Below are 27,295 nucleotides of genomic sequence, written 5' to 3'. Positions count from 1 at the left end.
TCCATTTGGAAAGGAAAGGCAGAGCAGCCTACTACGAATGGAACCACTAGCTCTGGGTTGACTGGCAGTATGCTGCCAGTGAATCGATCTATTTTCTCCTACAAGTCCTACTTCTCTTCCTTTCTTTTACCACATTCTCTTGCCTCTGTGAAACAGGTTTTCTAGACTAAGTATGGAGGTTGAGATAGAATTGGTTTGAACTGTCTATTGTGTCTTCCTAGAAGACCACAGGTCCTAAATAAGCTTAAGTTTCCTTAATATCTGTGAAATCACAAACTAACAAGGAATCATATTTGGTGATTGTGAGGGAGCTGGACTACATATTCAAATATGGTGGAGATTCTTAGTTCCACAGGGAGTTGCAATGATGTGTTCCATGGGCTAATGGAGGCTCCTCAGACTGGAGAGCCAGTTACCTGAGTACTTTAGTGCTGTGATACCAGCAGTGGATCTGGCAAAGAAAGGTTTGACTGGTCTCCATTTGGGCCTGAATTTCTCACCTCTGATTCTGGTCTAAACTAATTCTTGGTCATGCTCCACACAGTTTCCTTACCTTAGTGATAACATCTGTAGCACTGAGGGCTATAGTCATTCTAGCCTCCCTCCAAATTCTGAGTTTCAAGGAAAGAGCGTCCTTCATGAGTCACAGGACAGATCTCTCCATCCTCATACTTGTACAAACTTCTTACATTCCAACTGAGCTGAAAGTTTATTCTGACTGCCCAATTAATGTCTGCTGGCTCTACTTTCATGACCTTCATGGTCAAGTTTCTGCTGGAGGGAGGATTAAGGCAATATACATAAGCTCATAATGGCTTGGTTTACTTCTGCAACAATTTGCAAGCAATCAGGTTTTGCAAATGTGATCCTGCTAACTGGGTGAACTTTTGAAACAAACCTTTTGTTTAATTGTACAAAATGCATACTGCAGACAACGCAAAGTCAGGAAACCGAGAGAATGAATGCACTGAAGATTAACAACAGGTAAGTGCATACAGCTACATAGAGGCAGGGTAGTGTCTGCAGCACAAAAGGTTGAATTGAGGCTCACAAAAGGTTGAATTGAGGCTAAGAGTTCAGAATGGCAGATAGAACACAATGAGATGGAGGTTTTTTTATAAATCTACTATTAGCAGTATGCCAGGGATCTGTGAATGACTACAGGTAGGTATATTGCCACCTGAAGTCATATAGAAGAGGATAATTTAGAACCCCAAAGAGCATCAATGGAAGGTTCATTCTCTCTTAGGAAGTTGGGGCTTTAAGGAGCCAAGACGAGGTATCAGGGGCTGTCTAGATGTGCTTCGTTAACAAGATGAGGTTTTGATTGCCTGTCCCATAGTTGGTATTCATGGTCAGCTATTAGCTGATTGAGGAGCTACAAAAATGGGCATGTGACATTAGCGCATATAGTTTTAACACCCTGCTCCATGATGCACATGCGCCTTGTGCCAGCCAATCAGCAAGAGTCAGTGGGGTCGTGTGCAGTGAAGCTGCTATTTTGGGCTCCTTTGAAGTACCTCCAATGCCACCACTTCTATCGACATTGGTGAGGTGAGTGGCGTAGTTTAAGAAGTTGGGTGTAAAGTAGACAGGAACAGTTATGAGTCTGCTCTACCTGAGGTACAGGCTCTGGGGAAATGGGATAGCTTGTTTCCAGCAAATGGGGGAATAAATGAGGGGTTCTGGAATGGAAGCCCTCGTTTGTGAGAGTGTGACCAGAGAACTCTCACCTGGTCCATGCTCAGGGCAAGGTTTGTGATGTGAAACCCCAGAGCTGGTGGAAGTGGAGAGTCTCCAGTTTCTGGAAGTTTCTGAGTTGGTTTGAGGGTAGAATGGACATTATGTGGGGACCCTCTGTTTCTGCCCCTCAGCAGGGCAAAGCCACAGCTCAGCTGTACTGAGGTGTTCATTCCCACAGGGCTTGGTGGAGAGCTGCATAGCTTATGGTGGAAGTTTCCTGGGTCTTGGCGCCTCCTTTCTTGTGATCCAGCAGCACTAGGTTGCTCAGTGACTGAGGGTCAGGACCAGGACTTGTCCTCCTGGTGGGAAAGGCACAGACCAGACAGCATAGCACAGTGAGACTATGCTAGCAGGCCACACTTACAGGAGCTGGCATGCAGAAGAGTGAGAGTAGATATGATCAAAGGTGACACTCATCCCTGCTTCTTGTTCCTTTATGCCTGCTAGTAGAACCCTGGTTCAGAAGATGGCCTGTAAATTAATCTAGATTCACTCTCTTTTTTAATAAGTTTTTTATTGTAAAAATACTGTACAGAGGGGTTACAGTTACATGAGCAAGGTAATGAGTACATTTCTTATCAAGCATTGTTGCCTCCTTCTTTGTTTTTCCCTTACAATCCCTTCCCTCCCATATCTACAACTACACTCTCCTCCCCCCCCCTCCAAATTGTAAAGTTCGTTTTTCAACATAGCGTCTTGTACATTTCATTGTTGCAATGGGTCAACCTGTATCCCTATTTAAGCAATTTGTTGTCTTCCTTCCCCTCCCCAAATTATACCAACATCAAATACATTGAAAACGGGTTATACTATGGGAGAGGGACATACAAAGCAACAAAATAATCTCATGGTACCATCCATATAAATACATTAGAAACAATAGCAAGAAAGAAAAAAAAAACACTTGTGTCCTTATCTTGAGGTTCATTTCACTTAACCTCATCTTATCTGACCTTTTCTGCTTGTCTCAGACATACACTCACTCACTCTTTTTCTTTAGTGTATCTCTGTGCCCCAAGGTTCAGGGGTCCTATCATAGGAACTCCCAGACATGGCACCCAAGCAAAGGAAGTATGACAAGAAAGATTTCAAGGTCTCTGTGCCAGCTCAGCATATGGCAAGCTGTTCCTTTCAGAATCCAGGTAAAACATGTGGTGTTCACTTCTGGGTTCATGAGCACTCCTGATATGCAAAGCTGTATGCCTGGAGCCTGCCAGCAATGAAAGGGAATCCTGATTTTGGGGGCGAGGATGAAAAAAAAAGACAAGACAAAGGATGAGGTCGGGAGGTCTGCAGCTCAAGACACAAGGAAAATTTCAGTAAAAACAGAGTACAGTAAAAACAAGACAAGGTCAACTGGTTGAAAGTAAAACAAACTCTGCAGACATAGAAAAGGAATGCCGGGCATCTTGTGTTTTTCAAGTAAGCCAGTTCCTTGTATGTGCATTCAAGGAGCACAGGGGTCAAAATGACCTTTAAGCTTTACTGTCGGCTCCAAACAGCTGTACATGTCCGAGAGCAGGATCTCTCCAATATCCTTACCTGCCTGTGTAATACATGTTCAGTTCTGATCTTGGGCCTGATCATTTTATGTGATTCCTAGCCATTCTAAATGCTGTTTCTCTGGTGCATGGTATTTGTAGTATTTGGGGAGTAATTTTGATGTTACCATCCTGGGTCTGGGCAGAGCAATAGTAATTCTAGGGCCACTTTCTGGATCTGTGCAGACCTCATAACATGTCTCTTAAATAGGGTAGGACACACAGGGGTCAAGCTCAATTCTGTGTAAAGCTTCCTAGATAAACTTCCTAGGTCCTGGCTTAATTGTGTGTGACCTGCATGTAAATGATTCCATCCATGCATGTGTCTTTTGACAAATATGGATATAAAATAATCCAAAATTCTCCATAATGAAGACATTCCTCTAGAGAATATGATCAGAGCAGGAAACATATATTGAAATTGTTGCTTTCTTTTTTTCATTGTTGCAAACGATCTAGCAACTCAAAGCAGTGGTGATATTGGTTCATTTTTAACACCAGAAGCTGAAGTGAGGTAATTTGTTTGAAGGAACTTTTGCTTGTTGATAAAATCCTGTGGAGTATTCAAATTCTCCTCATCTAATCTGTTCTATGGAAACCACTTGTCATGAAACATTCCTATAAATAACCATGTTGTTTCCTTTACACTGAATTAAAATCCTCATTTGATTTCCCCTTAGGATTGAATTTCAGAACATGGTTCAGACGTTTCAAGGTACGTTTTAACTACATTGTATTTCAAAAAAAATTTTTAATCCAAATAATTTTATATTGAAAATATTTACCTGCGGCTTTCAAGTGTGCTTATGAAGCCTAGTTAGCAGACACAAAGTATTAAAAGAGGGTTTTTGTTAGCTTTATTTTTCATATATATATATATATATGTATATGTATATATAGAAAAGTAAAAAGAAAGAAATATACTTTCTCAGAATTGTACTTGCAAGCTGTTTTCTTTAGACTCCTACACCTTCCTATGTCACTATTGAAATTTTTATAAGAGCTTGGTGTGGGCAACCATTATGGGCTGAGTTTTCTATGTACCTATTCTAATATTTGATGTGTAGAAGTTCTATCAGTGATGAGTAATAGATGTATTTTTCTACCATGACAAACATTAGGAAATAATTGGATAATATACTGTCTCTTCCAGGTTTTCACATAGAAAGTAATAATGAACCTATCTGGTTTTTATAACTGGTGTGCATTTTGTTATTTTTTCACACCTGTCTCATTTGTTTTCCATTTGTGTGGGAAGGGCAATACAAACTGTATTCTCTAAAACAGCTCTGTATTTGATGTTGGTATAATTTGGGTAGGGGAAGGGAAAAAACAAATTGTTTAAATAGAAATACAGCTGGACCCATTGCAACAATGAGATGTACAAGACATTATGTCGGAAAAAGAACTTCACAACTTTGGCACGGGGGAGAGAGGGAGAGAAAGATGGGAAGGGATGGGAAGGGAAAACAAAGGAGGAGGCAGCAATGCTTGATAAGGCATGTACTCATTACCTTGCTCATGTAATCGTAACCCCTCTCTACAGTATTTTCACAATAAAAAAACAGGTCTTTAATATTTACATTGTATTTTTTACATATGTAAGTAGAGAACCAAAGATAACCATAGTCAAATGTGATTCTTACAAGAACAGAAGCATACCAAAATTTGAACTTGGAATTATATATATAAGTTGCAAAAATTGCTTTAAATATTAATTTCTGAACAGAGACTTAGAGGATATTTAGTTGTTTGTCTTATGTATGGTAAGCACTTACAAACCGGCTTATGAGCATTTTTTTTCTCTCAATTATTTTTGAATTTATCTTCAATTATCTTTTGACTTATAGTGAAATTATTTACAAGACTGACTAAAATAATCTTTATTTTTAATTAATTTATTATTGTTATCTTAAAATAGTTGTATAATGGGATTCCAATTCAACAAATGAGATTATGAGTAGAGTACATCTTGATCAATGTCAGTCCTTCCATCATTCTGCCTGATCTCTCAACCCCATCCATACCCCAAAGTTACATGGTTCCATTTCTATATCATGCAGTTATCATGTGCTTTTGGAACACTTTTTTTGTTGCTGTTCGTCGTGGGGCTTGAACTAAGTGCCTGGGCGCTGTCCCTCAGCTCTTCAGCTCAAGGCTAGTGCTCTACCACTTGAGTCACAGCGCCACCTTCTGGTTTTCTGAGTGCTTTATTGGAGATGAGAGTCACAGACTTTTCCTGCCGGGGCTGGCTTTGAACCATGATCCCCACAGGCATGAGCCACCGACGCACGGCTGCACTTTTTTAATTAAATACTTGGGGTTTTACCTAAAGCAGCTCATCAATAATATGCCTACATGAGTTAACAAGTTGTAGATATATTATATAGTTCTTAAAAATCAGGCTTTGTGCTATGCAGCAGTAGCTCATATCTTTAATCTTAGCTACTCATGAGGCTGAAATTTGAGGATAGCCTTTTGATGCCATCCAGAATAAAAAAAAAAAAGAACATGAGAATCATATCCCTGATTAAGCATCAAAAAGTCAGAATTGGAACTGTGGTTCAAATGGTAGATGACAGCCTACCAGCTTGAGAGAACGTGGGACAGCACACAGCCCTGAGTTCAACTTCCAAATAAGACATTAGCCTTTAGAAAGATTTTCATAGAGAAATTAAAGACTGCCTTTGTGAGCTATTTTATAAGTTTTGGAAAATACAAATATATTCTTCCTTTGCTATATTCTACATTTAATATATGAAAAGTAGCACATCTCTGGTGGCTCATGCCTGTAATCCTCACTGCTCAGGTGGCTGCAATCTGAGGATCATAAATGGAAGCCAGCCTTATCTTATCTTACATCCAACTAACCACTCAAAAAACAGAAGTGGAGCTGGAGCTATGGTCAATGTGATAGAGACCTAGTCTATTGGAAAAGAGTTCAGAAACATAGTCCAGATCCTGAATTCAAGCCCCATGACTACAATGTGTATACACACACATTGTAGTCATGGGGCTTGAATATATATATATATATATATATATATATATATATATATATATATATATATATATAATGATTAGCACTTCAAAATGAGTTTTTTCAGCCATAAATACTGAAAGAGTGGGAGAAGTAATCTTGTATTGAAAAATGATGTCTACTTTTTTTTGTCGGTCGTGGGGCTTGTACTCTGGACTTCAGCACTGTCCTTCAGTTTTTCAGCTCAAGGCTAGCATTCTGTCACTTGAGCCACCGCACCTGTCAGGTTTTCTAGTGGTTTATTGAAGATAAGAGTCTCATGGACTTTCCTGCCCGGACTGGCTTTCAACTGTGATCCTCAGATCTCAGCCTCCTGAGTAGCTAGGTTTATAGGCGTGAGCCACTGCTGTCTGGCTTGCCTATGTGTTCTTGACAATAAAGCTAGGCTGATGTTCTTTACCCTACTGTCTTAACAATAGAAGCTAATTAGAATGTATTTTCAATACAGAGAACATTAGGAAGAAGCTTTCACCAAGAGAAGTTTGAAAGTGAAAGTCAATGCATCTTTCAAAAGCATCCGGAAAAATTGGGGCCATGTGCTTAAAGAGCAACATGAGGTCAGGTAAATTTCTGAGGTTTTTGAGCAACATTCTTTGTAACGTTTCAGCTAATTACTGGCACAAATTACTTTATTACAATGTATGAGCTGGATTATGCTTTGAATCTCCTGTTGTAAGTTTTGTGTGTACTGGTTCTTGGGCTCAACACATTCCTAATCTAGACCTAGACTAATGCAACTGAGCAGCAACCCCAAAATTTTGATTGCTTAGTTTATTTTGTAAGTAAGATAGTACATTTTTTCCACTGCCTGCTTCAGACTATGAAACCCTTATTGTATCTGCTGCATATTTGGATCATGCATCCACATGACTGCTTCTTTTATGAAATAGCCTGTCCCTCATCTATAGGCTCTAGGCCTGTAAATCTGATCCTGCAGTTTCTACCAACACATAGCTGCCATGATAGTAGTGCACAGACTATTCTGGTTACGACTTGATTTTTTTTTTTTTTTGCAGAAAATAATTCTCTTTGTCTTGCATCCTCAAATCAGCCACATTTGCTAGAAGTCCCCAAAGTTTTTGTGTCCTTTCAGATTATACATAAATTTGTTTACAACAAAGAGATTTGTTTTAATTTCATGGATGGGCTTGCTGCACTGAAGTTAAATAAGTCATACAATTAGACCTGTAGTATATTGTATTTCCAAAAGAGAAATCATATATTGTGATAATGTATAAATTCACTGAGTGGTTTCATCATTATTTATATGGTACAATATACTCTGTTAAGACAAGTTGGGGAACAAATGATTCACTGCATAAGTCTTGAATGATAAAACTATGTAAAAATAAATAAGTAAACACCATATTAATAATATCTAGGAACAAAATATACAAAAATGTAGAGTATGAACACGGAATCCATAAACCCAAAGTGCCTATTGCTGAAATATTTTTGTGATCATTTTCCTTCAGTTTTCTAAAATTAACACATGTGGGCTAATTTTTCTCTTAGCCAGGCAAGAACACACATTACTGAATCAGATTAAGTCATCAGTATTATTTTATATCTCTTCCTCCTTTGAGATTGCAAATCATGTGTATCAACTGACTTTGAATTAGGTTTACTTTCTCCTTGTTATTTAATTTCACAGTGTTTATTTAATTTCACAGTGTTTATTCTTATCTTCTACAGGATGAATCTTTATAGAAAAGATATGCAGGAGATGGTGACTTTGTTTCTACTGTTAAACATGCCGTTGAATAAGTTAAAGGAAGAAGGAGAAAATATAGCTGTTGGTATCCTGCTTAGATTTGTACTTCTCTATTCTATTAGCCCTTTTTTAACAATAGTTCATAGTAACATTCAGGTAGGAAGTTTGAGAACATGACTCTTAATGGAGAAATTCACAAAGAAGATGAAGTGATAGGATACTAGACATCCCCTTCTGTTTGCTTCTGTGTAGTTAATATGATGGCAGAATCACAGCTGTTTAGGAGTAAGACAGAGCTCAGAGCAGGTAAAACTTTAGAGCAGAGCAGGCAGCAGATTGTTTGCAGTGGGAGCCATTGGAATGTGAACTAGTAGAATATAAATCCCAAGCACAGTCGACACTTGATTATGATATAAGGACCATGAATTTAAATTGAGAGCAGTCCGAATGGTTGTGCTGAATAGATGTGGATGAACACTGAATTCTTTGAATTCAGGGCATTATGCATGCAGTGCAAGTATAACTTGCAATATACTCACAGCTCTTTAGAGCATGTGATTTATATTGAGGGAGAGGGGACAGGTTATGTAATGTGATTAATGATCATGTATTTAAACCTGAGGATGTGAGGATAGAGTGATGAACCTTGAAAAGAGCTCTTAGATCTAGAAATACTACATCTTGAGATACTACTAAGCTGTAGCACTGAGAAGTGTACCCTCACACTATAAGCATTAGGGGGGGCATGTTGAGGAAAATGAAGGGGTAGTACAAGACAATGCCTACAGACTTTAACAATGGACTCTACTATTTACTGTCATTTAAGCGTGGCTAGTGGTAGAATGACATAAACATTTATCATTGTTTCTATATTCTCAATGAAAGGTGACATGACAAGATTACCTACCTCATCACATTGCTTTTTGCATCAAACGAGTTCCTATTTATCAAATCATGCATACAGGATCAGAAAATTTAGCATTTAGTGTGTATATTTATGTGTGTGTGTGTGTGCACGCGCGTATATGTGTGTGTGTGTGTGTGTGTGTGTGTGTGTGTGTGTGTGTGTGTGTGTTAAAACTCAGGTCCTGAATGCTAACTCTGAGCTTTTTTTCTCAAGGCTACTGTTCTACCACCTGATCCATAACTACACTTCTGGCTTTATAGTCCTTCATTGCACATAAGAGTTTTATGTACTTACCTTCCAAGCCTACCTTTGCCCTGTGTTTGTCAGATCTTAAACTCCTGTATTGCTGGGATTATAGGCATATAAGTACCCTGCTTAAGTATGTGGGGTTCTTATATCCACAAAAATTGAGATCTGTGTTGTGAATTTTATTAAGGAGGATGCTTTGCAGGATTATTACATAGTTTTCCATGTTGTGAGAGAAGGCGTATTTTGTAAATATTTCATAGAATTTAATACAATATTCATGTTAATTTAAACTTCTCTGTTTGACATGGAATTATAGTTGGTCCACATTAATTTTTCCCTGATTATTACATCTTCTTTTTTCCTTGCAGTCTTTGTATCTAAAAGAAGAAGAGTCTTTTCAACAATTTCTAAGTCTTTACAGGAAGGAAATGGAAGCCTTGATAAATTTACCTGATCAGGAATTAAAAGTCTGTTATTATATGGGTAATCTTATCATTTTTTACAAAGATTTCTATAGATATACTATAGAAAGTATTGTTCATTTTCCAAAATTGTGTTTACATTTTTTACTGACATCAGAAATTTGTCAGCAATTTATTCAAGGTAATACTGGTTCTTTTTAAATAGTGATAAATGTATTTTCATTTTAGAATGTGTTCCCTGTGGTTGGTATTATTCAAAGCAGAAATTAGCAATTATACATACTTATCAGAGATATAGCTATCCTGAAGGAAGTGGATACTTTGTAAACAAATTAGACATAGATCTTTATTTCACTATCTATACTATGTGTATTAATAGAGGAAATCAAGATTTAGATACATTGTGTATGTCCTGAATATTTCTTGACTCCTTTGGTCACATGTCTGACTGTCCCACAAAGTGGTTTGTTTCTATGGACACTTATTATTAGGAGCTATGCCAGAGTATAAAATCGATTTGAGGATTAGCAGTTTGTAAATTGAGAATTATCTACTGTTATATGTGAATTTTAAAAAATATTTAGAGATCTTAACATGGCAATTGTTTGCAGTTACTTAGCTTTCAACTTAATGTTTCAATGCAAGATACTTTAACAAAATGCATTCTGTGATCTTTTTTTTTGGTACACACTAAACACTACCATGGAAAACACTCACTTTAAACACTTCTGCATACCAGATATGTGGATGTCATCCTCCATGAGAACTATTCATTAATTAAAGTGAAGGTTTGACAGAGTTTCTTCTCAATGCTTAATAAGATAAAAATTTTACTATTGTTTACAGTTCTGCATTTCATTATCCTCCCCATCCAATTATCAAGAGACTGTGATTCTTAGCACCTCAGTAGTTCTTTCATTGGTTTCATTCTATCACTGATGTTGTATCAGTTTTAAGGACCAACTTCTACCTTGCCTGAGCCATCAAGATTTATCTGGTTTACTCTTCTGTAATTTTTCCATTTATGTTCATTCAGAATTTGGTCCTTCTACGTTCCACTTATCACTTAGAGAGGTGTCAATCACTTTACACCCAAGTTTTTGTATTTGCATACACCCAACCATCCTCAGTCCTTTTAAAGCTCTATTTGGTACATGGATCCCTCCTGTACAGGTTGAATGCTTTCTCTAAGGTCATTCCCCTACCTTCCATGCTTTACTAACGCTCTTTCTCAGAACACTGTCAACTTATTTTCTTTACTTACTGAATTTTTTCTTTGTAACACCAGTAGATTTTCTTCCCCATAACTTTTGTGTTGCATCTATTAATCACCAAAATTTGGAAGAGATCACATATTCATTTTCTCTTTTCTCTATAGTACTTAGTTTTTACAAAGTCTATAGTATATTTTGCAAAGTGTATTCTACAAAGTCTATAGTGTATTTCTCTGTTGAGCCTTAGTCATTAGACCAGTGGTTCATGCCTAAGGTCCCAACTACGGAGAGATACAGTTCATCAGGGTCACATTTAGAGAAAATAAAGTGAACATTTACACATATCCCATCTTAATGAAGAAACTGGGTATGGATCTTCTTATTTTATAGAGCCATACGAAAAGCTTAAGTAAGATAATCATGTCCAGGCTTCCCTGGAAAATTCAGGGAGAAAAATAGCTAAAGCAAAAAAGCTTGGAAATATGGCCATTGTTTCAGAGTCCTTTCTTACTAATGGTGAACCTCAGAGATGGAAGTCCAATTCTGCCCCAAATGAGTACACATTACATAGTCAACAACTTGGATGAGCTTCATATGGTTTTGTTCCCTCTGAGGAAGATATTGTACATTGAATTCATGAAAAGAATTGGCCTAATACCTCATAAATTTTGTTTACTCAATTTTCAGTGCTGGGGATTGGATCTAGAGCTACTTCTGTTCTAGAAAAGACCTTTAGCTCTGAGCCAGTCCACCAACAAATACCCCATATTTTGAAAGTTTATAATTGTATTTTCTAATTATGTCATTTTCTTTTTATTTGTTCCGCATGACATTCTTAATCTGTCTTAATCCAAGCAAGTTCTGTGTTTCCTATGATAACAGAATTTCACCCAGTTACACCACTATTTTTCTTCTTTTTGTGCCATTTTGGGGTTTGAACTCAGGGCCTGGACACTGTCTCTAAGCTTTTGTTCTCAAGACCTATGCTCTAATATGTGAGACACAGTTCTGATTCCAGATTTTGGTAGACAGAGATAAATGTTTCATGGACTTTCAACCTCAGAGACCAATATCCTCAAATCTCAGCTCCTGAGTTCTTAGGTGTACAGATATGAGCCACATGCATCTGCAATTTCCATGTTGCCTTAAGGAATAATTTGATCTTCATTTAGCATACAGGGTATTTAGGTTTAGAATTAATGAATTGCATCACTATCCTTTAATGTATATACCTTTTGAAATGTAGATTGTTAATATTTAAAAATGAAATGAAAACTGGTAAAGAAACATTCTAGCACTTGCAAGAGCTAGAAGATTACCATGACAATGAATTTGTGCCCAATAAATATTTATAAAGAGAAAAAAATGATTTGTTCCAGGCAAACATGGTAATGGACACTTTAAGTTAATTATGCTTAAAGTGAAACCTAAAGATTAAGTAATTCCATTCTTTATTGAATGAAAACTATAATTAAGAATTAAACACGTTTATCACCTATTCCCTTGTAATGGTGACTGGTGGTAGGGATGCTGTTATTGTTTTAAACGTGATAAATATTATGGTATGTTTAGCACCATGGGGAGATGTGTTAGGAATGAGCACTGGTGCTTATCATGCAATCATGGCCACCAGCAGTTAACAGTCCCTGAATGCTGGTTGTCATTTTTGTCTGGCAATATTAGGTTGCAGCTTAGTCCAGCACAGAAAAGGACCTATCAGATTTAGAGCAAGTCAAGCCATTCAGTTCCACATGCCATTGCTCATAGAACAGGGAAGTCAGTATTATTTTCTATGTACCCACAGAATGAAAGGTCCACCAAAATTCCTCCTGGGGAGGAATGGCATAAGTTGCAAGACCTATCTTACTTGCCAGGTAGAAAAAGAAATTAGAAATACATTCGTGAGAACCGTATATTGGGATCAATCTACATTATTGTTGTATGATTACAACTGTGGTTTCTGCCCAGTATATAACTCAACATCCTGAGAAGCATGCTTTTAGATATACAAGTTTGAAGAAGACATTTGTTCTCTTCGTACCATGGGGGAGGGACATACAAAGCAACAAAAAAAAATCATCTTAGAAATATGTTAGAACCAACAATGAGAAAAGTGTAGCTGAAATTAGGAAAGCAACTCTATTTGTAATAGCCCCACAAAAAATAAAATACCTAGGAATTAACTTAACTAAAGAAGTGAAGGACCTCTATGATGAAAACTTTAAAATCTTAAAAAAGGAAATGAACACAGAACTTAAAAAATGGCAAAACCTCTCATGCTCCTGGATTGGAAAGGTTAACATCTTGAAAATGGCAATACTTCCCAAGGCTATCTACAAATTCAATGCAATACCTATCAAAATTCCAACCTCATTCTTCAAGGAAATAGAAAAGGCAATCCAAAAATTCATATGGAACAATAAAAGACCCTGAATAGCAAAAATGCTCCTCAATGGAAAGAACACTGCTGGAGGAATATCAATACCAAATTTCAAACTCTACTATAAAGCCATAGTAATCAAAACAGCTTGGTATTGGCATAAGAACAGACCTCAGGACCAATGGAATAGAATTGAAAACCCAGAAATGAACCTACAGACCTATAGCCATCTAATCTTCGATAAGGGAGCTAAAACAATAGAATGGAACAAAGACAGCCTCTTCAGTATATGGTGCTGACAAAATTGGTTAACTACATATAGAAAACTAAAGCTAGATCCTTATATATCACCCTGCACCAGAATCAACTCCAAATGGATCAAAGACCTTGAACACAAAGCAGACACTCTGAAAACATTACAGGATGGAATAGGAGAAACCCTAGGTCTCCTTGGCTCAGGCCGAAATTTTCTGAATAGAGACCCGGAAACACAACAAATCAAAGAAAGGTTGGACAAATGGGATTGCATAAAGTTGCAGAGCTTCTGCAGGGCAAATGACATAGCTAGCAAGATCAATAGAAAGCCCACGGATTGGGAGAAGATCTTTACTAGCCATACAACGGACAAGTGTCTCATATCTTTTTTTTTTCATATCTAAAATATACTTGGAACTCAAAAAATTAAACCCCCCAACAACAAATCCTCAAAGAAACAACTGCCCAATAAATAAGTGGGCTAATGACTTAAAGAGAAACTTCTCTGAAGAAGAAAGAAGGATGGCCAATAGACACATGAAGAAATGTTCAACATCCCTAGCCATAAAAGAAATGCAAATCAAAACAACATTGAGATATCACCTCACCCCAGTTAGAACGGCAAAAATCAAGAACTCTAACAACAACAGTTGCTGGAGGGGATGTGGACAGAATGGAACCTTACTTCATTGTTGGTGGGAATGTAAACTTGTTCAACCACTTTGGAAAGCAGTATGGAGGTTCCTCAAAAGACTTCACATAGAACTCCCCTATGACCCAGCAATCCCACTTTTGGGCATTTACCCAAATGTTTACAAACAAGACCACACTAAAACTACCAGCACAACTATGTTTATTGCAGCATTATTTACCATAGCTAAGACATGGAACCAACCCAGATGTCCCTCAGTAGATGAATCGATCAAAAAAATGTGGTATATATACACAATGGAATTCTATGCCTCCATCAGAAAGAATGACATTGCCCAATTTGTTAGGAAATGGAAAAACTTGGAAAAAATTATATTAAGTGAAGTAAGCCAGGCCCAAAGAAACATAGGTCCCATGGTTTCCCTTATTTGTAATATCTAGTATATGTATGAGTCAAGCGGAAAAGGTCAGATAATGTGATGTCAGGAAAATGAACGCTTAGATTTGTATTTTAATGTTTTTTTCTTTCATGCATGTGTTTCTAAAGCATTTATAAATTTATCTCTTTGTTGCTTTGTATGTCCCTCCCCCACAGTATAACCCCTGCTTTCACTATATTTGATGTCAGTATAACTTGTGGAGGAGATGGGGAAAAACCAGTTGTTTAAGGATACAGGTGGACCTGTTGCAACAATGAGAAATACAAGTTTTCAGGTCCAAAACGAGCTTTACAACGTCGGTGCTGGGGGGGAAGGGGGGAAAGGAGAAGGATTGGGATTGGGGGGGAGGGGGGAGGCTGGGAAGGGATGTGAAGGGTAAACAAAGGAGGAGGCTGAAATGCTTGGTAAGAAATGTACACATTATCCTGCCCATGTAATTGTAACTCCTCTGTACAGTATGTTCACAAATAAAATAAAATAAAATTTTAAAAAAAGAAATATGTTAGAAACATGTCCTTTTTCTCCTCAATCATTTTCCTGTGTGTGAGAACTCAAGATAGTCTTTATTTTTCCAGGAAAGTCCTCTGTCTTACTGACTAAAGAAATGTAGGAAAACATAGGAAAGGAGCATGTACATCTCTGGAGGACAATGCCAACACATAAAATACCATAGAGTCTGAAGATGAACATCTGAGCATGAGCCCTGCCTCCTCATTTTCATCCCAAAACTAATTTTCCTGGGTTTCTTCTCATCTTGGAGTATGACTGTATCTATTTAATGACACAAAAAAGTAAACTGCTCATTTTTCTTGACATAATAAACTTTCATTTTCTCATTAAGCATATTTCATCTTTTATGTAGTGTCATCTAATTCAGTGAATCAGATTTCTAGTGTCAAACTAGAGAACCCCTGTGGGAGTGACAGTCCCCATACCACAAACATGTACAGTAAGAAAAGTGTCTTATGTAGCCACTCTTAGATTGAATTCTGGAACATCCCAGAAGAGATACCAGCATGCAAGGGAGCACTATCCGAGAAGTTGATGGGCCAGATACACCCCCAAGGAACTAGCAATTTCTCCCCACTTATCACCAACATTGTAGTGTAGACTCAGGTTTTTTTCTGGTGAATAAATTCTGAGGAAACAGAAAGGGTTTAAAAGAAACTGTGTTACCTTGCCCACCCTTGGCTGAGTACTCTGGCATGCACATTTTGTACACAAGGTATAACTATTGTAGGAAATCCCCTTATATGTCTCCTGGCCCCACAGAAGGCATCTTTGTGACACATTTGAAGTTATCAGAGGTTAAATATGACAAAACTAGAGTACCCTTCTCCAACTGCTCTGTTTTCATTGGTGTAAATTTCTCATTTGTTGTCCTTGGTTTTACAGAATTCTGTTTTGATGGGTTTCATTTTGATTGTTTAATGTTTAATATGTGTGGCACTGTGTCTATCCCATGTTAAATTGTTCAGGAATAATCTGGTCATTATTAAAAACTCACAATACAACAAAAATAATATATTCTACGACAACACATTGCCTTAATGCAACTTTGAGATATTAGGTATCCTCTATCACGATGAAATGTAGAAAGTGAGACCACGAAGTCTCAGGTCCTTTTTAGTAACAGTAGAAGACCAAGATCTGCATGATACTGTTGTTGGGAAAGTAAATTTTAGTCTCCATACCCTGGTAAACATTCTGATAGTGTCAGCACTAAACCACTATCCTCACTAGCTTGATGTTTTCACTACACAATGTGTACATGAAAAATGTTCTTTTTGGTGTTCTGAAAATTAGGAAAAAAAATCTAGCCTGGAACTTCTCCTGACCAGAGGGAGAAAACCAAGCATTAGTAACACAACTACATGGGCTCTGGACACCACCTTAGTGCTGTCAGCAACTGGTGACTTCTCATGAAGTCCCCTTTAAATAAAACAGGAGCCCGATTGGCAACTATGATTCACCCAAGTGTCGCTCCTTCACAATGCTCAAGAACATGGACCAAGAGGGTGACCTAGTATGGGTTGCAGCTCCTGTACTTGTGTGACTGAAACAAATGGCTTAAGAAGAAGACTGTGTTGAGCTATAGACAGGAAGCATTGTGGCCTAGCAATATTGCCAGGTTAGCATCAGTTTCCTAAATTGCAAGTGATTCTACCTAATTTTCTTTCTGGATATTTGGAATAAGATTACAAAAGCAGAAATGATAGTTGGTAGGATAAATGGGGCTTGGACAGTGAAAGCTTTGATAAAGCTGGAAACTCTTAATAGCTCCAGCTTTGCACTTCTACTTAGTGCAGTGCATGTCCTTCCTCTAAGAGGTATGGTGGTACTCACATGTAATCCTAGCTACCCAGGTGACAAAAAGATTAATAGTTCTAGGTCATCCCAGTCAATGGCAGCACATGAGCTTTTTCTAAATGTATATATGAACCAATGGATTTAGATTGTGTCTCAAAAGGTGTCATGCCTGTCTAGCCTACCTAAAGCCCAGTGTTCCCATAGCCAGTACATCAAGAAGAAATAGGAATGTATATATGATTTCTCAGATACCTGTAGAGTGACATTTTAAAATTCTGAATTCTACCCACAACACTTTGGCCTAGTATTCTAATTTAATTCTGCTGTAAGACTGTAATATGAAGCATCTGATTCTTGTCCAAGAAACAGGGTGGAGTGGCCTCCATCATGGTCTCTGTGTCATACTTGTGATACTGGAATCTAAGTGGTTTCTTAGCTGTGTATCCACATGCACATATTTAAACTCCTTGCTTGAATTCCCTCATTTTTAAAATTATATGATATAATTACCAGTTTCTAAAAATGCTGTGAGATATGATTTATTAAAAATATAGAATGTAAGATGTTATGGACACTCAGAAAGATTTTAATTCCTGGACAGCCAAGGAAGAATCATCAAACAAGAAACAGGAAAGGGCTCATCTTGGCAAAAGTACCTTCTACTTCAAACTTTTGAGTCTCCATTCATAACTCTAGGACTCTCACTGGAAAACTGTAGCTCTGCATTATTTATGTGCATCATCATCACCCACCACTGCTGTTACAGAGGACTAAGACCATTTGAGCAAGCAGCAGGGGTAGGCACAGTTCAGCCCGTCCAAGAATCACTTTGAATTGATGTAGTTGGTGGCTCAGAATGGCAAACATCTCAGTTCTTGTGACTGGACTTTGCAATGTATTAAAAAAAAGTTGTTATAGTCACGAGACAGAAATAATCAAAGAAAAACACATGGCAAGCACATAAGTCAGACATTCAAAGGGCAGTTATTATTGAAATAACAGAGGCATAGACTTGCTATTGGACTTATCTCCATTTATGGATGCCAAAAGCAAGGAGCAGGGAGAGCAGTGAGAAGATTCCACTTGGAAAGTAAAACAGAGCAGCTTACCACTCTTGGTAAGCTCTGGGTGGATAGGCAGTAGGCTGCTTGTGAATAAATATATGTCCTTCAACATGTCCCTCTTCTTTTCTGCTCTTTCACCATGTACTCATGTCACAACAGGCTTTCTAGACTATGTATGCAGATTAAGATAGGATGGTTTGAATTGTCTGCTGTGTCTTCCTAGAAGATGGCAGGTCCTACTTATGAAGTCAGTTCCCTTGAGCTTTCTCAAATCACAGAGTAACAAGGAATCATATTTTTGCGAGTGTGAGGTATATCAACTGCATGTTGGGCTCTTTTGGAAACTCTTAAAACCACAGGGAATTGACATTGATGTGTTCCATGGGGCACAGGAGGCACCTCAGGCTGGAGGGGCAGTTACCAAAGTATTTTAATGCTGTGCTGCCAGAGGTGGATCTCATAAATGTTTGAGTGGTCCCTCTTTTGGGCCTGCAATGTCTTACCCCTAGTCTGGCCTAAGCTAAGGCTTGTTCAGGCCCCTCCCCACATCCTCTCTTTAGTGAGAAAATGTGTGCGTTGAAGGCTATGGCCATTCTTCCCACTCGGCCAGTTCTGAGGTTCAATTAAAAAGCATCCTTGGTGAATCGCAGGACAGAAATCTCCCTGGTCATCCTGGACTACTTTCTTGCCTTCCAACAGAGATGGAAGTTTCTTCTGATTGTAGAGTCAATGTCTGCTAATATTTTCAGGCTCTACCTCCATGACTATCATGGTACAGTTTACTTTGTACTCTTATTTTCCTTATACTGATCACTTTTAGAATCAAAATTTTCCAGTTAGAGAGAGGATCATAGCTATGTTCATGAGCTTAGGGTGATTTGTTTCACTTCTGCAACATTTTCTATGTCATCAGGTTTTTCAGTTTTGATCCTGCCAATGGGGCAGAAGTTGTGAAACACGTTTGCTTTTTTAATTGTATAAAATATTCCCCTCAGAGGATAGAGGGACCAGAAACCTGGAGGACTACTCAGCAGTTTAGCCTGCATAGGTACTTAGTGGAAATGTGGTAACTACAGCCGATGAGTCTAGTGGTCAGACTAGATCAAATAACTTGGAGAGGGCAGAATGTTAGGTCGACCATGACAATATAGATGTTAATATATAAATCTACTAATAGCTGAACACTAGTGATCTGTGAATGGCTGAGGCAGGTATGTATTGATGTGAAAGCGATTCTTAGGAGATGCTTAGGAGCCAAATAAGGAACAAGACATAGCTTGTCCTCTCTTTTGAAGTGGGGGAATGGAAGGATCCACAATGAGGTTTGAGAGTCTGTAGATATGCTTCGTGAATAAGATAAAGTTTTGATGGTCTGTCTCACGGTTGGTGTTCAAGGTCAGCTATTATCCGGTTAAGGAGCTATAAAAAACTCACATGTGAATGGGGTGCCGGTGGCTCATGCCCGTAATCCTAGCTACTCAGGAGGCTGAGGTCTGAGGATCACGGTTCAAAGCCAGCCTGGGCAGGAAAGTCCGTGAGACTCTTATCTCCAGAAAACCGAAGTGGTGCTGTGGGTCAAGTGGTAAAGCATTAACCTTGAGCTGAAGAGCTAAGGGACAGCACCTAGACCCAGAGTTCAAGCCCCACAACCGACCAAAAAACAAACAAAAACGCATGTGTGGCTTTTATACGCTGATCTATGATAAGCATGCGGCTGGTGCCAGCCAATCAACTACAGGACGGTTGGGTCATGTGCAGTGCAGCCGCCATTTTGTACTCCTTTGAGGTGGCTCTAACACCACCGCTTCCAGGGACGAAGTTGGTGAGTTAAGCACCATGGTGTACGGAGCTGGGCGGAATTTGGACAGGGGCAGTTAGGAGTCTGCATTACAGGAGATACAGTCTCCAGAAAGTGGGAATAGCTTGTCTCCAGCAAATGGGGGGAAAAAAGCAGGGTTTCCGGAATGGAAGCACTTGTTTGTGAGAAGGTGACTGGAGAGCTCTGACCTGGGCCTTGGTCAGGCCAAGGTTCTTGAGGTGAAACCGGGTCCCCCAGTTTCTGGAAGTTTCTGAGTGGGTTTGAGGGTAGAATGGTGAATGGGAATGGGGACCCTGTTTCTGCCCCTCAGCAGGGCAAAGCTACAGTTCAGGCATACAGATGTGTTCATTTGCACAGGGCTTGGTGGAGAGCTGCACAGCTGGTATGGGGGTTGAAATTTCTTGCATCTTGGCACTTCTTTTCCTGTGACCCAGCAGCACTGGTTTGCATTGTGACAGATGCAGGACCTGGATTTGCCCTCCTACAAGAGTAAACAGGGATGAGACTGAATAGCACAGTGAGGCTGAGCTATGTTGGGCAGGCCACACCTACAGGAGATTGCCCTCAGAAAAACGACACTGGATATAATCAAAAGTGCCACTCACATACTGTTTCTTCATCATTTATACCATCTAGTGGAACTTTGGCACAAAAGATGAGCTGTAAATTTATCTTATCTCCTGCTCCCTGTTTCTTTAATGTATCTTTGTTCTCCCAAGTTTCAGAATTCTATTGTTTCTTACACAGGAAGTATGAACCATGGCACCCAAGGCAAGAAAGCATCACCGTGAACATTCCAAAGCTTCTAAGCCAGCTCAGCAAATGTCAAGCTGTTCCGCTCAGAATCCAGGTAAATCATGAGAGATCTAGGTTTGGGAATTATGAGTCCTCCTATTGTGCAAGGCCAAACTTCTCTCCGGGTATGATCTGTCTAATATTGTGACATGTAGAACACATATAAAACTCTGGTCTAGGTCTTAAATCATTAGATGGGATTCCACGCTTTTTCAGATGGTGGATTGTTTCTCTGTCACTGGATTGTTTATGGTATTTAGGGAGTAGATTTTGATGTTACCATTATTAGGAATTCTAGGACAGCTTTCTAAATCTGTGCAGTCATCACTTAAAACATGTCTCATATGTAAGGTAAGACATGTGTCAGGTTGACTTCTCCTCTGTTAAGATGGTCAGACAAATATCTCTGCAAACTGTTTCTTGGCCCTGACCAAATTCTGTCTGATATGAAAGTATATGATTCCATCCATCCATGTCTGTTTTGACAACTTTTGGTAGAAAATATAAAAAAAATACTCCCAAATGAAGACATTCCCTCAGGAGAACTGATTATAGCAGGGCACTTACATTAGAATTATTTATGCTCCTTTTTCTTTTCATTGCAGCAAACAATTCAACAAGTCAAAGCAGTGCAGACATTGGTTCATTCTTAACATCAGAAGACGAAATGAGGTAATTTGTTGGAAATTACTTTTCTTTGCTCATAGAGTACTACAGAGTAGTCAACTTCTGTTTGCCTAATGTGCATTCTATGTACCATACATATCAAATAAGCATCGTGTTTCCTTTACATTTAATTAAAAACCTCATGTGATTTCTCCCCAGGACTGAATTGCATAACATGTTTCAGAAGTTTCAAGGTATGTTTTATGACATGGTATTTCAAAAACTTGTTCTTTGCTAAGAATTTTCTACTGAAAATGTTTACTTGTGGCTTCCATAAATGTACTTAAAGCCAATTTTGCATACACAGGATGTTACAAAAAGGGTTTCTATCTTAGCTTTGTATTATAATTTTCACTTGTTCTATACAGTTTTAATTTCTGAGGAAGGTTCCTGCTTGCTGTTGTAACCAAGGCTAGCTTTAGGCTCCTAAAATTTCGTATTTCAGCCTGGGGTTTTTCATAAGAGCTGGAAATCTTGGTGTGGTAACAACTCAGGGCTGAGTCATTCTAACTATGCATTCTGTGGTTTGATGTGAAGAACTTGGTTCTTTCAATGGTGAGGTAAGGGTGACACTATTATATTCTATGCTGTGAAATATTAGGAAAAAATTAGGATATTGTTTAGTCCTTATTTGGCCACATAGGAAGCAATAATTATACATAGAGTTTTCTTATCAGGGGTACATAAATTTTCAGCAGTCATTTTACTTCTCTTGTCTCATTTATTTTCCCTTTGCAAGAGAAGGGCAATGGAAGCTGAATACTTTTAAGCAGGTCCTTGATGTTTATATTGCATTTAAAGTATATGTAATAGATAACCAAAATCAACATTAGTTGAACAGTGATTCTTGAAGGATCAGAATCAAACCAAAATTTGAAATTGAAATTACTGATACACATTTCAATGTGTTAAATGTCATTCTAACAAAGATTTAGAGGTTAGCTTTTACAAATATCTTTTGAGCTATGACACTGTTGGCTCATACCTATAATCCAATCTAATCAAGATGCTGTGATGTGAAAATCACAATTTGAAGTCAGCCTAGGCAGAAAAGTACTTGAGACTCTGCTATCTAATAATACTAAGAGATTTTTAATAAGATTATTCTGTTTCCTTTGTTGGACTTGTTTTATCCTTACAATGGCAAAATAACTTGTGACATAAGAATAGAAAATTTCAGAAATGCACGTTTTTGCCACTAATGTATGCTTTCACATAAATTTATGCAGAGTTGGTCTGGAAAAAATTACATAAGAAGCTAGAAATGGAGCTATGCCTCAAGTGTTAGAGTGCTAGCCATTTGCAAAAGAAGATCAAGGACAGTTTACAGGCTATGAGTTGCAGCTAGAGAACTGACACAAAATTTAAAAAGTCTTCAAACAAATGTATTGTGAATGAACTTATTTGTTTCCTTAAATTATTTATTTTATTTGATGTCACATGTCTTTTGACTTAAAGTGAAATTTATTCACAAAATTCAAACAGTAATTTATTATAAATGTGTTATCTTCAATTTAATAAATCAAGTTATGACCACAGTGGATCTTGATCAATTTTACCCCCTATCATTTTGCCCAATCTCTCCAAAATCCATTCATACTTTAAAGCGATGTATTTCAATTTTTACCTCATGCAATTATCTGTTTGCCATTGGGGAACTTTGTAAATTGAATACTTTGGGGTTTTACCTAAAGCAGTCCATCAATATTCTGTCTATATTTGCCAAAAGTTGGACCATGTTTTGTATATTTTTTAAAATTAGGCTTATGCAGTACACTGCTATCACCTGCCTCTAATTCTAGGCACTCAGGAGGCTCAGATCTGATGATAATATTTTGATGCTATCCTGGATAGGGAAGGCCAGGGGAAACATATCTAAATAAGCATCCAACAGTCAGAATTAGAGGTATTGTTCAAGTTGTACAACTATAGTCTTGATAGAAAAGCTAGGAGAGAGTACCTAAGCCCTGAGTTCAAGCTCCACATAAAATCTTAGCTTTGTAAAGTTTTTCTTATAAAAATTAGACTGCCTTTTTAACTCACTTTGTAAGTTTTGGTAAATACAAATGTATTCTTTTTTAGCTCTATTCTACATCTAAAATATTAAAAAGTAAATTATTAACACTTCAAAATAAGGTTTTCAGCCATTATAGACTTTTGTTGAAAGCGAGAAGGAAATAATCTCATTTTGGAAAATGATGCCTGTGTGTTCTTGACAATAGAGCTGGGCTGATATGCCTACTGTCTTGACAGTAGATGCTAATAAGAATATACTTTCAATGCAAAGGACATTAAGCAGAAGCTTTTCACCAAGAGAACTTTGAAAGTGAAAATCAGTGCATCTTTCAAAAATATCCAGAAAAAATGGGACCAAGTGCTGAAACAGCAGCATAAGCGTAGGTGAGTTTGTGAGGCTTTTGAGCCATATCCTTTGTAACATTGCAGCTAATTATGGGTGCACTCTACTGTATTACAATATATAAACTGGATTATTCTTTGAATTTTCTTTTATAAATTTTGTGTGTAATGGGATTTGGACTCATGACATTGTTTAGCAATGCCTAGGCTAATATATTGAGCAGCCACCCACAACTTTGATTACTTTGTAGGTAATTGTTTATATTTTTCCACTGACTTCCAGAGATTATGGATCCTTGATTGTATCTGTTCCATATTTGTATTACTGGCATGCTTCACCATGATCTCCCTCTCTGTGAAGTAATCAGTCCTTAATCTTTAGATCCCCAGGGTCTTTAAATGTGATCCTTCATTCACTGCCCCCACATAGCTGCAGTGGCAATATTGAACAGACTATCTCCATCCTGACTTGATTTTTGTACAAAAATAATTCTTTTGCTTCTGTATCCTCAAATCAGACACATTTGCTAGAAGTCTACAAAGTTTGTGTCCTAACAGTTTAGACTTAAATTTGCTTACCACAAGGAAATTTGTTGTAATTCTATGCAATGAAGATAAATGGTTCAATCCTTTAAACTTATGCCATATTTTATTTCCATGATTTAAAAAAGAGAAACCACATATTTTTTATAATGTATAAATTTAACGAGTGGAGTTTATCAACATTTATATTGTACAAATTCCTCAGTAAGACAAATTGAGGAACAAAGAATCTATCTATACAGAAATTTTACAATAAAATATGTAAAAATAAACAGTATCTATGAAAACATAAAATTATAGGATATGCACATTAAATCTATAAACCATATAATAATAATGATAATAATAATAAAGTACTTATTGCTGAAATATATTTGTGACATGTCTTTTTGAGTTTTCTAGAACTAACATGTGAGAAAAATTTTCTCTCAGCTAGGTAAGAAAACACATTACTTGAGTCAGGCTCTCAACAGTTTTATTTTCTTATTTTCCTTTATTGGGATTGTAAATCTTGCATGTCAACTGACATTTGAATGTGTTATGGAACTTCACAGTGTTTATTTTTATCTTTTATAGGCTGAATCTTTATGGACAAGATATTCAGGAGTTTTCTGCTTTGTTTCAAAGTTCAAAATTGCAGATGATTAAGTTGAAGAAACAAGGAGAAAATCTGGCCGTTGGTATCCTGATTAGTTCTAATTCACCACTCTGTTAGCCCCTTTTAACAATAGCTCAGGACTGGGAAGGTGGCTCAGTGGTAGAGTGCTTGCCTCACATGCATGAGGCTCTGGGTTTGATTCCTCAGCACCACATAAGCAGAAAAAGCCTGAAGTGGTGCCGTGGCTCAAGTGGTAGAGTGCTAACCTGAGCTGAAGAGCTCAGGGACAGCACCCAGGTCCAGAGTTCAGGCCCCACGACTGACATAAATAAATAAATAAATAAAACCAGTAGTTCACACTGATATTCAGGTGAGTAGTTTGAGAACAGGAGTCTAGTTGGAGAAATGCAGGAGGGAGCTGAGGCAATGGGATACTGAGCATACCTTTCTGGTTGCTGGTAGTATGATGGCAATGTCCCACTTAGTAGTAAGACAGAGCTCAGAAAAAGTGCTTCCTTTAGAGCAGAAGAATTGGCAGCATATTGCTTGCTGCAGCAGCCATTGTAATATGACCCAGTGGTGTATAAATGCCAAGTACAGTCTAAACTGTTATTATGTTATAGAGACCATGTATTCAAATTGAGAGCAGTCTTAATGGTTGTGGCTGAAGAGATGAAAATTTAGACTTGTGAGGCTTTAGGTCAAATGTCTATTTGTCTTGCACTCTGGGAGTGAACATTGAATTCTTTGAAATCAAGGATCTTGTTTGCTGTGCACGTGTCTTGTAACTTGAAATACCTTACAAGTCTTTAGAGCATGTGGTTTAGATAGAGGGAATGGGTACTATATGTATAAAGTGATTAATGACCATATATTCAATGCTGGTATTTAAAACTGAGGTTGTGAGGATGGTAGGCATTGAGAAGAACCCCATCTTGTAATACTATATCCTGAGACACTACTGAGTTATAGCCCTGAAAACTGTAGCCAAGTTTAATAGTATTAGAGGTGCATGTTGTGGGAAATGGCAGAAAAGCATAGCACATGGGCCACAGTCCTTGATGTTTCTGTATTAACTGTCATTTTAAAGTGGCTAGTTGTAGAATGACAGAAATATTTGGTCGTGTCTGTGCCTCCCATTTCTCAATTAAAGGTGTCACTATTACCTACATCATCACATTGATTTTTGCATCAAATGGATTCTTGTATAACAAATACATGTGTGAATATTTATAGTGCTGTCTAGTTGGAATTATTTGTCTTTTTACTATCAAATGGGTTTACTTGTAGGTTTTTGGCACATTTTAATGATCACAAATGAGGGAAAACACGCAGGCTATGTGTCTTTGTGAAAGTAATTTGTAACTTGCCATACACTTACAACTCATTAGGGCATGTGGTTTAGACAGAGGGAAAGGGTACAATATATATAATATGACTAATGCTCATGTATTTGATACTGGTATTTAAAACTGAGGATGTGAGCATAGAATGATAAGCTTTGAAAAGACCTCTGTCTAGGAATACTACAGCCTGAGACACTACTGAACTGTGTAGCCCTGAGAACTATAGACTAGGACTAAAAGCATTAGTGGTGCATGGTGAGGAAAATGGAAGAAAAGTATAGCACAGGGGCCGGACTTCTTGACAATTGATCCCATTATTTGCTGTTATTTAATAGTGGCTAGTGATAGAATGACAGAATATATGATCATCATTGTGCCTCCATTTCTCAATGAAAGGTGTCAAGATTACTTATCACATTGGTTTTTGTGTCAATTGAGTTCCTGTATAACAAATACATGCAAATGGCTTCTATATGTTGTATCACATTTTAGAGAGGCTTTACTAATAGTATTTTAGCTGACAATGTGAAGATATTTGGAATGAAAATTGTAAGTCTATGTAAGAGACTGAGTGAGTAGTGATCAAGTGACCAGGACATTTCAGATTCATTTAGGGAGGGTCAGAAAATCCAGCATCCATTGTGAGTGTGGGGGGGGGGAGCAGGGAAGGGTTCTGGGACTTTGAACACAGGGGTTGGGCAATATTTTTTAGCTTTTTTTACTCGATTATTATTTTTCCATTGAGCCACATCTACACTTCTGGCCTTATTGGAGAAAAGAATCTCATAGACTTCTCTGCCCAGGCTGTTTTGAAATAGGATCATCAGAAGCCATTCGCTTGAGTAGCTAGGATTATAGGCATAAGCCACCAGCACATGGCTTCAATGTGTGGATTTTAATATCTTCATTAAATGTGACTTGTGTTGTATATTTTGTTAAGGAGGATGCTTTACAGATAAAGGAATCAGAGGCAGGATAATTGCGTAGGTTTTCATCTTATGGGTGAAGCAAATTATGTAAATTTGCTGCAGAATTACATAATAGGAAAATATCCATGTTAGTTTAAGCTACCATGTTTGAATTTGATGTGGAATTACATTTAGTCAGCCTTAAATTTTTCCTACTTTTTATATCTTTCTTTTTTTCTTGTAGACTCTGTATCAAAAGCAAGAAGAGACTTTCCAACAATCTCTAAGTATTCATAGCCAGAAAACAGAAGACTGGAAAAAGTTTTGTGACC

This window comes from Dipodomys merriami, unplaced genomic scaffold, assembly GCF_024711535.1.
Source record: "Dipodomys merriami isolate MVZ:Mamm:240054 unplaced genomic scaffold, mDipMer1.0.p SCAF_3, whole genome shotgun sequence".
NCBI classification, from domain to species: Eukaryota; Metazoa; Chordata; class Mammalia; order Rodentia; family Heteromyidae; genus Dipodomys; species Dipodomys merriami.
This window is presented reverse-complemented; position numbering follows the sequence as displayed.